A 13,338-nucleotide genomic window follows, 5' to 3' on the forward strand; every position below is an offset into this window, starting at 1 on the left:
GCCGGTTCACATATCTCTGGGGCGGCTGCAGAGCGCACTGCACAGGAACGCTGTGCGTCTTTGGCTCTGTTTCATTGCCAAATTCAGGCACAGATTTGTTCCTGATTTGTCTGACAGCGTTCCTGTGCGATCTGCGGGTGGTTTAGGTGTGAACCGAGCCTTAAAGGGGAGTTCCAGCCTTTTTTTATGTTTATTAAAAGTCAGCAGCTACAAAAAGTGTAGCTGCTGGCTTTTAATAAACAGACACTTACCTGCTCCACGGTTCCAGCGACGCGCCGGCCGGGGCTCCGCTCCTCTCCCCCCCCTCTCAGGCCGGCGTCTTCATTCCAAGTGTGGGCACCCGGCCGTGACAGCTTTTGGCTTCACGGCTGGGCACCCACTGCGCATGCGCGAGCGTCACTGCGCATGCGAGTGGGCGGCGCTGCGCCGTCTGATTGGACAGGTGATCGCCTACAGGGAGGGACTGCAGTAAGGCGAATAAGCTTTCGTCTTACCAGCCCCTCGGCGGAAGGAGGAAGTGGGACAGGAAGTCCCACTGCGACAGGAAGTCCCACTCCTCCTGAAGCCCCCCCCCAAAAATGCAATTTTTGGGTGGAACTCCACTTTAACTGAAGATAGAAGTAGATTGGTGGCCATGCACAGCTGCTCCAGATTCTGTCTGTTTTGATAAATTCCCCTCATAGTGGTGTAAACAAACCCTAAATTAGCCAGCAGCCTCTAATGTTGCATACAAACGGTCGGAATTTCCAACAACAAATGTTCGATGTTAGCTTTTGGTCGAAGTAAAAACGCTGTATAAACGCACTAGGTGCTTTTTTGCAGCTTCTCCATTAAAATTGATTGAACCAACAAAGCAAAATATAATAAATATCCCCAAAAAATATATTTAAAAAAATACGATACGTATTCTTCTACATATTTTTGGTAAAAAAAAAAATGTTATAGCGTCTACAAAATAGGGGATAGATTTATGGCATTTTTATTTTTATTTTTTTACTAGTAATGGCGGCGATCTGCGACATTATGTCGGACACTTTGACACTATTTTGGGACCATTGTCATTTATACAGCAATCAGTAATTACTGTGTAAATGACACTGGCAGGAAAGGGGTTAAACACTAGGGGGCGATCAAGGGGTTACGTGTGTCCTAGGGAGTGATTCTAACTGTGGGGGGATGGGCTACCACTGACATGACAGCGACCACTGCTCCCTAACACAGGGAGCAGTACTTTCCTGTCATGTCACTAGGCAGAACAGGGAAATGTATTGTTTACATAGTGTTCGCAGGACTCGCGAGCACACTCCCAAGGTACGCGCCCGCTAGGCGGAAAATTCAAAGGGACGTAGAGGTACGCCCAATCGCCTGCCCGTGCCTTTCTGCCGACGTATATCGGCGTGTTGGGGTCAGAAAGCGTTTAAAGTGATTGTAAGCCATCAACTTGTAAAACAACCCATTCAGTCTAAAATAGAAATGAAAGTCAAAACTAAAAAGCAATATGAATACTTTATTTTTCCCCCTTTTTTATAAGTGATCGCATTCCGTCTGTTCTCGTGTGCATACGAGCTGGTGGGAGGAGAAGCAGCAGCACACTGAGTTTCCCAGTGACACGCTGTGCAGCGGGTTGGGTGTCAGGACACATCATTGGAGGAGAGCAGGCTGAGTTCCCAGCATAGCTAGAGAACTGACCATGCTGTGTTCTCCTGTTTAGTGTGGTCAGTTTTTAATAAGAATGCAGAGGAACTGGCAGGAACACTAGGGATTTCACACAAAGGAAGCAATACAAAGAAAACAGGACACTTTTTCATATAAGTACATGGTACAGCAGGCACATATCAGGAATATGAAATTTGGGGTGTACATTCTCTTTAAAGCTCTGACAAAGTCAATTAGTGATGTAACGAGTCGGGCAAAGTAATAGAAAGCTTTCAGTTTTGAGAGGAAAGAGCAGCAGCCGCACGGACTAGATGATTTTATCTCTGGTATCAGCTGGCTTGAGCAATGAGCTGTGGAAGCAAGACATCAATAAGCTGTTTTGTATGGTTTTACTGTAAGTTTTTAACAAAGATCGATTGATTCTTGGAAACACAGAGAGCACTATGTTTTACCTCTTTTTCTTTTGAGCTATTTTGCTAGGTGTTTCCTTATGCTGATGTTTTTGAGGAAGTGAACCTGATCATCCATTTTTTGCTTATCATAGCTGTTTAATCACGGTCAATGGACAATTGACGTCCGGGAAGTGGTTGTGAAATCCTGACTGGACGTCTATTGACGTTCTGCAGGATTTCATGCCGGCACGCACCCGTGGGGGCGCGCAGCGCGGTGATCGGTGGTGCAGGGTGTCAGTCTGACACCCTGCATCTCCGATCTTGGTAAAGAGCCTCCGGCGGAGGCTCTTTACCACGTGATCAGCCGTGTCCAATCACGGCTGATCACGATGTAAACAGGAAGAGCCGTTGATCGGCTCTTCCTAACTCGCCTCTGATAGCGGCGAGTAGAGGAGAGCCGGTCGGCGTCTCTCCTGACAGGGGGGGTTCACTCTGATTGTTTATCAGTGCAGCCCCCCCTCGGTTGCCCACACTAGACCACAGGGAAGCCGCCAGGACCACCAGGGATTGGAGGAAACATGTGGATGGCCAGGTACATCCCCCATGGCCATCCACATGTAAGAAATATGCATAATAGATGTCAATCAGTGCCCACAAATGGGCACTGACTGGCAACATGGGCACTGATTGGAAAAATTGTAAAAAAACAAGTGCCACCCCTCAGTTTCCATCAGTGCCACATCTCAGTGCCCATCCATGCCCAGTGCCCACCTATCTGTGCCACTCATCAGTGCCACCCATATGTACCCATCAGTGCCACCCATATGTACCCATCAGTGCCACCCATATGTACCCATCAGTGCCACCCTCATCGGTGCCCGTAATTAAAAAAGAAAACATACTTATTTACAAAAAAAAAATTAAAATTTTCGGTCTTTTTTTAGTTGTTGCGCAAAAAATAAAAATCGCAGAGGTGATCAAATACCACCAAAAGAAAGCTCTATTTGTGGGAACAAAATGATAAAAAAAATTGTTTGGGTACAGCGTAGCATGACCGCGCAATTGTCATTCAGAAAGCTGAAAATTGGCTTGGGCAGGAAGGTGCGTAAGTGCCTGGTATGGAAGTGGTTAAAGGGATGCTGCATTATTAGCATTATTAACCCCTGCTAGCGGCCGAAAGAGCTTTAAAAGCGCCACTATAGTGGCGCTTTGCCGGCGGTTTGACAGCGCTGCCCATTGATTTCAGTGGGCAGGGGCCCTTTAAATGCAGTGTATTTACTGCTCCTAAAGCGCAGCAAAGAAGCTGCTTGCAGGACTTTTCTTGACGCCCTGCCAAGCGCAGCGCCTCAGTGTAAAAGCACTCAGGCTTTCACACTGGGATTGCAGCTGAGGCTTTTTTAGTGCTGTTTTTAGCACTAAAGCGCCTGAAAAACGCCTCCAGCTGAGCTAAGTTGAGTGAAGGTCTAAAAAGGAGATTGTGGAGGAAGTAAAAGAGTTTGTTACAACTTGGTTAGAAACTTTTAAGATTGTTGCCATAGGAGACAGCGTTTCTACACATGCAGATGTGGTGTCCGGCTGGGTGACTTTCCCTGTGTGGCTGTCTACCTATAGAAGTCTCGGAGTCTGCTAATTAAAATTGCAACTACTAAAGGGTGTCCTGGCCCTAACAAGTCTCTCCTACAGTTCTGTTCAAGAGAAAATAAATCTCTTTGCATTCAAGAAGTGTCTGGAGCCCATTAATCTACCTTACATTATACCCACCATGCCTCTACACAGAAGGATGTCAGCTGTCCCTAACTCTAAAGGTCAGCATTAGGCCTGGAGAGGCTCAAGACCTGGCTACATATGCCATCTTTGTCCAGTAGCGGAGATTTACCTTTACTTCCTGTTCCATAGCCAAAACAGGAAGTGAGATGAAATCCCTGCAAATTAAGGCCCCTTTCACATTGAGGAGTTTTTCAGGCGGTAAAGCGCTAAAAATAGCGCTGCTATCCGGCCTGAAAAACTCCTGCCCAGCTACCTCAATGTGAAAGCCGAAGGGCTTTCACACTGAGGCGATGCGCTGGCGGGAGACAAAAAAATCTCCTGTCAGCAGCATCTTTGGAGCGGTGAGAGGAGCGGCATGTATACCGCTCCTTCACCGCTCCTTCCCATTGAAAACAATGGGAACCGCGGCAATACCGCCCGCAATGCGCCTCTATATAGGCGCATTGCGGGCGGTATTAACCCTTTATCGGCCGCTAGCGGGGGTTAATACCGCACCGCTAGCGGCTGATTTCCACGGCAATCCCGGCGGGATAGCGCCGCTATTTTTAGCGGCGTTATACCGCCACCGCAGCTCCCGCCCCAGTCTGAAAGGGGCCTTAGGGAATCCATTGGGGTCCCTGAGGTTATCAGAACTAGTGTCCCCATTGGAAGTTTTCTCTTCTGTTACTGTTTTGGGGACAACCCAAAATTGGAGATTTCCTTTTACTTTCACTTTTAATGGTAATGGTAAACAGTAAGGATGCGCTCAGGCGTGTTCGCAATTCCACATGCCCACGCCCACCAGGAAGCTGACACTCCGCATCGCTAATCACAGGCTGTGCGGAGGAGTGTCAGCTTCCTGGCATGCATGTGGAGTAAACAGGACAATTAGAGATGGGAAATCTCACTAATGGGGGAAAAAGTAGCAATAAACACCAGACAGGTGTTGTAATCCATCTTTACTCTATTCAAAACTAAAAAAAAAAAGTTTTTCCTTTAGTTACTCTTAAGCCTCATACACACAATCAGTTTTTTAGCGGACAAAGCGTAGAACGTTGGCCGGGAACTTATACAAACGGCAAAGAATTGTCGGCCAACAAATACGAAACGACATGTTCTTTCAGCTCTTTGGCGCCACCCTATGGGCAACTTCTGCTAATGTTGTGTTATGGTGAGCATTGCTTCTGAGAATGCGTGTTTGTACTTTGGAGTTACACAATTGTTGGTGGACAATTTTAAAGCATGTTATCCCACATTTTTGGATGGAAAATCCAACAACAATTGTCCGATGGAGCATACAAACGGTCGGATTTTCCGACAACAGCCTGTCATCACACAATTCCCGTCGGATAATCCGATCGTGTGTACGAGGCTTTCCAGTGCTGAAGGTGAGAGTGTGTCCACAGGAGTCGGTGGTGGTGACGTGGAACATTATCTCACATCTGTTTTAAGTCACTTCTGCTTTGATGATCATCACAAGCAAGATTTATTCAATGGACTACAGCAGCACATATGCTTATTTTTTGCTTTATATGTTTTAGATCATTGTAATTGTATTCATATGGTTTGTTACACGCCCCTTGTTGTTTCTTCAGCGCAGTACAGTTTATTCTTATGCACTTTGTAAAAATAGGTTAACACTTTGAGTACTGCAGCTCTTTAGATTTTAACAGGTGAGGTGAGTGCAAGAGGTTGTGTTAATTTAGGGTCACACTATCCCACGTGATAATACGCAATGGTTTACCGCACAGACAGCTTCCAGGGTCAGCTTCGGCAAGGCATAGTGCAATGTGCATTTTCAGGTATGGCGATGCCCCCTGTGTCTACCGCAGACATCCTAAGTCTCCCGCAAGTAGTGGGAGTCTCCTGCATTTTTCTGCCTGCTCCCAGACATCCTCGAGTGCCGGGCAATCTCCCGGCTGGGCAGCCACAGATAGAAGAAAGAGCAGCCTGAGAGGCCGAATAGAATACGGTCAGGACGGCCGCTCGGGCTGCTCTGTCTTCTGTCTGTGACCAGGGGAGGGGATTGGGACAGAGCCAGGAGCACTCCGCTTGTGGACACTGAGGCTGCACTGGTGGACACTGATGAGGTGGCACTGAAGGACACTAGTGGGCTGCACTGGTAGGAACTGATGAGGTGGCACTGATGGGCTGCACTGGTGGGCACTAATGAGCTGGCACTGATGGACACTGATGGGCTGCACTGGTAGGAACTGATGAGGTGGCACTGATGGGCTGCACTGATGAACACTGATGGGCTGCACTGGTGGGCCCTAATGATCTGGCACTGATGGGCTGCACTCAGGGCCGCCATCAGGAATTATGTGGCCCCTTACACAGCTTCAGGCATGGGCCCTCCTGGAGCAGAGAACCGGGGGGGGGGGGGCGCGAATTGAGAAGCGGGGGGGGGGCCTTTACAAAAAAAAGAAGATATAAAGAAAAATATATATAAAAAAGGGGGGGGGGGTCCTCTGGGCCCTTTAATAAAGAGAAAAAAATAAATAAAAAATATATATATTTTTTTTCAAAGCGGGGTTGCCATCTGGGGCCCTGGGCCCTTTAATAATAATAAAAAAAAAATATATATATATACATATATATATATATATATATATATATATATATATATATACATATATATATATATATATATATATATATATATATATATATATATATAAAGAAATTACAAAAAAAGGGGGGTTGCCATCCGGGACCTCTGGGCCCTTTAATAAATAATTAAAAAAATAAGCCTCTAGGCCCTTTAATAAAAAATAAATAAAAAATAAAATAAAATAAACATTTATAAAAAAAAAAAGGAAAAGGGAGTTTGCCACATGGGGCCCTGGGGACCTCTGAGCCCTTTTATTATTATTAATATATTATTAATATATATATATATAAAATAATATATATATATATATATATATATATATATATATATATATATATATATATATAAAAGAAATAAAACAAATATATAAAAAGAACATTTTTTTTTTATAAAAAAAAGGAGGGTTGTCATCCAGGCCCCTGGGGACCTCCGGACCCCTTAAAACAAATAAAAAATTGGCCCTTTAATAAAAAATAAAATAAAAATATATAAAAAATATATATTTTTTTATAAAAAATAAATAAAAAAAGGGGGGGTTGCCATCCAGGTGCCCTGGGGACCTCTAAAAAAAGAAAAAGAAAATTGTCCCTTTAATAAAAAATAAAATAAAAAAATTATATATTTTTTTTTGAAAAAAATAAAAAATAAAAAATATGGGGGGCATAAGATGCATTAAGGTGAAAAAACACGAACCTTTAAAACCCCTTATATGGCTGTGTGTTGAGTTATTTTAAGGGGACAGCAAATTGACACTGTTATACAAGCTGTACACTCACTACTTTACATTGTAGCAAAGTGTAATTTCTTCAGAGTTGTTACATGAAAAGATACAATAAAATATTTACAAACATGTGAGGGGTGTACTTCTATGAGATACTGTAGTTATGTAAAACATTCAAAGTGTCTACACTATCCAGTAATACGCTGTCTCACCCTGCTCTGCACATGCTCAGTTTCTCTTCATTTTTAAGCGCTCTGCCGAGTTTGTAGAGGCTGAACTGCTGGCAGCCTTAAGCGGGTTCACATTTGTCCAGCTACGGGTTGCAGTCCGGAGCGTTTGTGTTCACTGATTAATGCTGCATTCACACCTCCGCGACAAGTAACGCCGCATACTCGGCGTATTTTGCCGCGAATAGTGTAACTTGCCGAACGCCAATGCCGCCTGAAAAAAAGGGTCCGGGACTTTTTTTCAGGCGGCAGGCGTACGGCGTCTATGAGATGTGAACCATCTCATAGACAGCAATGGGAATTCTCCCCTCCAGCGGCACGAGCGTCCGGCGTCTGGCATTTTGTCGCGGAGGTGTGAATGGGGCCTCAGGGTCACGTTTTTTCCTGAATTCGAACCCGTACTGGACACAAAAATGCACAGGACCCTTTTCAGATTCACCCTGCAACAACCCCCCTACATTTTTGAACCGGCTTTGAAAGTCGGTCACACTCACATGTTATGCTAATTGTGAAAGGTGTAAAACGCATCCAATTCACGTACATGTGAGCCCAGCCTTAAAGTGGAATTAAACCCTCCAATCCTGTACAGCCAAGGAAGCTGCTTCTGTTTGATCTGCAACTGCCATGGTGCTGCACATGTGATCAGTTATGACACCAGCCATTTGATGGTTCGACAGTTTAGTTGAGGACACAAGCAAATGTAACAGTTAGACCCCTTTCACACTGGGACAGCGTGGGCATTAGCGGTAAATCACGGCTAGTTTTAGCAGCGATTTACCGCTGTTATATCGGTGCTTTTTGGCCACAAGCGGGGCGCTTTTGACCCCCGCTAGCGGCCAAAGAAAGGGTTAACAGCACCCATATTGCTGTGCTGCCAAAGCTCTTTGCAGGCGCTTCGGCAGCCCTGCCCATTCATTTTATTGGGCAGGGGCGATGGAGGAGCGGTGTATACATCGCTCCTCCACCACCCCAAAGATGCTGCTTGCATGACTTTTTTTCCAGTCCTGCAAGTGTACTGCCCCAGTGTGAAAGCTCTCATGCTTTCACACTGGGGCTGCAGAAGAGGCAGTTTACAGGTGTTATTTTTATCGCAAAAAGGCCTGTAAAATGCATGAGTGTGAAAGGGGTGTTAGCAATCTTGGCATTTAAGGCCCCTTTGACACTGGGGCAGGAGGTGCGGTGGCGGTAAAGCGCTGCTATTTTTAGCGGCGCTTTACTGTCGGAATTGCGGCGGTATTCGGCCTCTATCGGTGCGGTTTTACCCCCACCGCTAGCAGCCGAAAAAGGGTTAATACCGCAGAGGTGCATTGCCGGCGGTATAGCCGCGGTTTCCCATTGCTTTCAATGGGGAGAAGCGGTAAACACATCACTCCATCACTGCTCCAAAGACGTGGCTAGCAGGATTTTTGGAGCGGTCCTGCTAGCGCACCGCTCTAGTGTGAAAGCCCCCGGACTATCACACTGGAGAAACAGCAGCCGCTGTTTCAGGTCGGTTTGCAGGCGCTATTTTTAGCGTAATTGCGCCTGCAAACTGCCCCAGTGTGAAAGGGGTCTTACTGTTTTTTTAAACCGTTAAGTTGAAAGGTTTAGTTCTGTTTTATGATTTACTGCTGGGGTTTTGCATGCCCTCTGAAGTAACACGCATGCGCAGGAGTTACCCCACACAGCGCCGGCCAGTCCGTGGCACTGGAAGAAAGACAGGCGAAGATGGGTGCGACCTGCAGCAGGGTAAGTGCAGGTGTCATGTAATGTGCTAGTATGTGATGCATACTAGCACATTATGCCTTTACTTTGGTCGAGATCCTAAAATGACCGCACCAGCCAAGCAGACACTGGCTGGAAAAAGCGCATTGAGGCGATTCAGTTCGCATGTGTAGCGCTATACAAGTCATTCATTCATTCATTACTTTGCAATGAATAAAGAAAAAATGGGAAAAAACACTCCATTTCCCTCCACAGGACTTTTTTTTTACTTTCATTCACCTTTATTGACAATTTACACTCTGACATTGGAAACTACTAGAACTGAATTTGTTCACAGTAACTATACTTATTACTACATTTGTTTACACGACTGTTGAATAGTTTTGTGAACGTCAATTATAATTAGTACCCAACAAAAGCAACAAGTGATCGTACCCGCCCACAATCTGTAAAGTGTGACGTGCAGACGCTGGAATGCTGTTAGGCAATTAAGGTGTGACGATGACAAAACCAAGCACATGACTAACAACTTTGTGCTGATGCGCTCATTTCAGCGTACATACAAAAAAAACTCGATGTCTGCAAGTCCTTACAGTATAAAACGTGTCTCGAGTTCTTTTTGCACTAGCACAGGCGCCATTTTATTGGAGACCGCTTCAATGTCATTCAAAGCAAAAATGCCTAACGCAAAATGGTTTCCACCGAGGACACAACTAGCGAGGCGACTCGCGCTCTACATGTAGAAGGTGAGGCGAGTTCGTTAGGCTTTAGCGTGCGGCTAGTGTTAAACGGCCGAACACGGACCCTGAATTCTCTTACTTAGAAACTCATAGCATACAAATACGATAGAGGAGACGTTGTGACTAAGCACTTTGATGGTTTCTCAGGTTTCTATTGGGTGGGAAGATGACGTCATCGATCGCCATCTTCCTTATTTAAATTTGCCTTCAGCGCTTGACCAACCAGCTTCCTCGTTTTAGCCTCAGTTTTCCACGCCCTTCAGCTTACGTCACGGCGCCTTATAACGGCGGGCGTCGCCTTCCGCCGCCATTCGAGGCTCAGTCGTCAGGTATGTTGGAGAGAATCTATGGTGGATTTTATTGGCGCTCGCCCCCTCCCTTTTCATTGTCCTTCGTTCGCCACATCCTCGCCGCCATTGTATGTCTGCTCCCTTATACTGTATTCGTGTTTAATGTGTTTTTATTTTGTCTCCTGTACAGGTCACGCTGCCTCCACGAATTGTTCTGGCTCCCCCGCGTTTGAATGCTCATGTTGGAGGATAGTTATTAATCTCTAAAGAACCCAGAAGCTTCTCTCTGCTTGGACCATACTGAAGATCAAGGGGAACAAATAAATCCCACATCAGCTCCATCTACACGCCTTCCCCTCAGATCTATGCCGTTCTCATGAATCTGAACTCATCTAAACACCATAGGGCGGTTGAGACGTTAGAATAACAATAATTGGTAATAATAAACAAAAAAAGCTAGAAACAGTATTACTAAAAGTTAGACTTTTAAACTGAATTTCAGCCATTTTTTTTTGTGTGGCTAAGTTCCTCTTCAGTATGGATTCCCTGGACAGTTTCCAGCCCTGAGCTGTACTACGCCCTTTATAAAGATGGCGGCTGCAGTCTTTGCCATGCTGCTATAACCTATAGAGGCACATTGGCCCTTCTAAGAGGAATTAGAAAGCCCCACTTTGCCCTCTTTTTCTTCACCTTTTAGCCAAAATAACTACGTTTTCGAAGCACAGGAGGAGAATTTTGGATAGTAAGTGATTTTTTTTTTTTTTTTTTTAAAACAACTTTTTGACAAACTCCCCACCAAAATCTTTTTTTCCCCACATAAAAATCCATGTGGGGTTCTCTAAACTCCAGGTTTTTTTTTTTCCTTCCTCAATGTAGATCTGAACATATAACAGTATCACTAATTCCATGCTACAGTGACAAATCATTACCAGGAAAGCCTTAAAGCTGCAGAGACATGAATTGCGTATTTAAATTGTATAATTAGGTTGGCATGCCTTTTGTTCTACGACCATCTATGCCATTAATATTAGAGGAGAGGTTAGTCTAGGCAGGCAGTAATGATCTATAATCTGTAGCTAGGCAATAAGGAAATATTGAGCTGTAAACACTAGATATAATATCGATTTTAGTGGAAATAATAATAATAAAAAAAAAAATGAGCTCCCATACTTGAGATGAGGTTGGGAGTTTTGCCTGAAGGGGCTTCATCTCTGTGTGGGAGACGGCATTTAGGTTAGCAGGGAGTTGGAGATTAGATGTAATAATAGATCCATGAGCAATCTGTACATAAAGATTGCAGGCAGAGAAGGCTGCTCAGACACCAAGGAGGATGACTCTCATATTCTGGGATGGCCAGGAACATTTTTTTGTCCAGGCAGGCAGCATAAAGGTGCTCATGGAAAGCAGCAGACGAGAGCAGATTAATGGAGGATTACCCATTCCATCCAAGGACCCTTCTTGTTTTGCGCCTCTGTATGGATATAATTACACAGCAGTGGAGTCATTTTTTTTTTCACTACATTTTTGCAAGCAATCTAGTAATAAAGATTGCATAGCTTCTGCCTACAAAATACAAAAAAAAAAGTGTTGGCACATATCTAAAATGCAACACTTTCCAATAATGACTGTGTATTGAGCAATGTGGCAACAGTGTAGCATGGGTAGACCTTTTTTTTTTTCTGCCATTCTCCCTCTTTTTTTTTTAATTTTTTTTATAGCTTTTGTTTATTGTTTAAAAAGTTATGTCATTTCATAACTCCCATTTCTGAATATTATTTGCCACAACACACATTTCATTATTGTATGCAGAAGAGGCAATATGCATCTTTATTTTAAGGTTGAGGCAAAATTATCTGCAATATTGGATCTGTGCTAATATATATATATTTTTTAATGCGTGAAAAATATATATACCATTAGTTTTCAGTTGTTTACCACAGTTTTTTTTTTATTTTTAAAGCATTTATTCCAGTGCATTTTGACTGTTCTTCAAAATGGCTGCTCTACTTGTTGTTTTTAGTCTCTGGCGTGTTCCAACATCAAAATGGCTTCCGTCACTCCTTCTTTGTTTGCAGCAGGGGCGGAGGGATGAGTTATGCTGCAAAGGGGTTGGCCAATGTGTACAGCCCATGGAAACGCCCTCTTTTCATCTGCTTATGCCTCCTGCTTAGCCAGACATCTAATGTAGATGTTAGAGCGGTGGATAGACTAAATCCATGTTTAGTTTTTCAGCATTTTGTTCTATAAACCAAAGCCTGTCTGCTTTTCAGATAGTTATTTAAAAAAAAAAAAATTATGTTATCCAGCACATAATAGGAAAACAATATTTACCACTGTAAAGCACAAGACAATTGCTGCAATAGCCATTATTTATAGTAATTACCTTATTTATTTTATTCATTAAGTACCCACATGCTTCACAGTGTTTTAAGATTACATTGCATTGCACATTTCACTCATGCTTTGATCTCTATTAATTAACTTGTATTTTTTTGTAGCCAGTTTTGGAAACCTAGACCTAAAAGGATTTTTTTCATACTTTTTTTTTTTTAAATATATCTAGTAACAGTATAGGCCTAGAACTTGGGGAACTGTGCATTAAGTGGTGTTCGTGTGTATGTGTGTGGTGTGTATGGGGTACTCAAGAATTATAACCACTATTTGCCTTTTTTTTTTAATTATTACTTAAAAAAAACAATACATGTTCCTTTTTTAAGATTTAAACTAAAGCCATTTCTTTTTTCTTTTTATTTCTTATGCCACTGTTAAGTATTGACCCCCCCCCCCCCCCCCCCAAAAGAAAAAAAAGATACTACAGTTGATTATTTTTGCTTTCAACATTCTGGTGATTTACTGCCAGTATAAATGAATTGGGCTCTGTCTAGTGATAAATCCATGTTTTTTATTTTTTTTGTAGTGTTCTTTAAACTTCCTTTTTGGAGGTGAATATGTGGCTACCGTTTTTTTTCTCTAAACATTAAAATGTTTAGTAAACTTAGACACAAGTTTTATTTTACCATCATACTTTAGTGTAGAAAACAACCCTTCTCTCCCCCCCCCCCCTTTTATTTTTAAATGCAGTTTAATTCTATTTTTTGTTTTTGCTTCATCGCTGAGATTCACATTATACCACATGTATAAATATCTGAAACAAAACCTACGGCAGTCTGGGTAAGTATTCTGATATTGCTTCCCATACCATAACCAGCTGCAGGCAGTGGTTAGCCTGGTGTCCATGGTATTAAGGC

General features: G+C 43.4%; 1 protein-coding gene across 4 annotated transcripts in view; it reads left to right on the top strand.

Annotated features, from left to right (window-relative positions):
• Window positions 1-10,022: 10,022 nt before the first annotated feature.
• Window positions 10,023-13,338, top strand: part of LOC120913491 (serine/threonine-protein phosphatase 1 regulatory subunit 10-like) — a 30,177-nt gene continuing 26,861 nt past the window's right edge. For 2 of the 4 annotated variants that reach the window (XM_040323457.1, XM_040323456.1), the window contains exon 1: window positions 10,148-10,832. The gene's annotated coding sequence lies outside the window, so the exon portion shown is untranslated. The other 2 variants (XM_040323454.1, XM_040323455.1) reach the window with 2 other exon arrangements.

Source organism: Rana temporaria, chromosome 9 (genome assembly GCF_905171775.1).
Source record: "Rana temporaria chromosome 9, aRanTem1.1, whole genome shotgun sequence".
In the NCBI taxonomy this organism is placed as follows: Eukaryota; Metazoa; Chordata; class Amphibia; order Anura; family Ranidae; genus Rana; species Rana temporaria.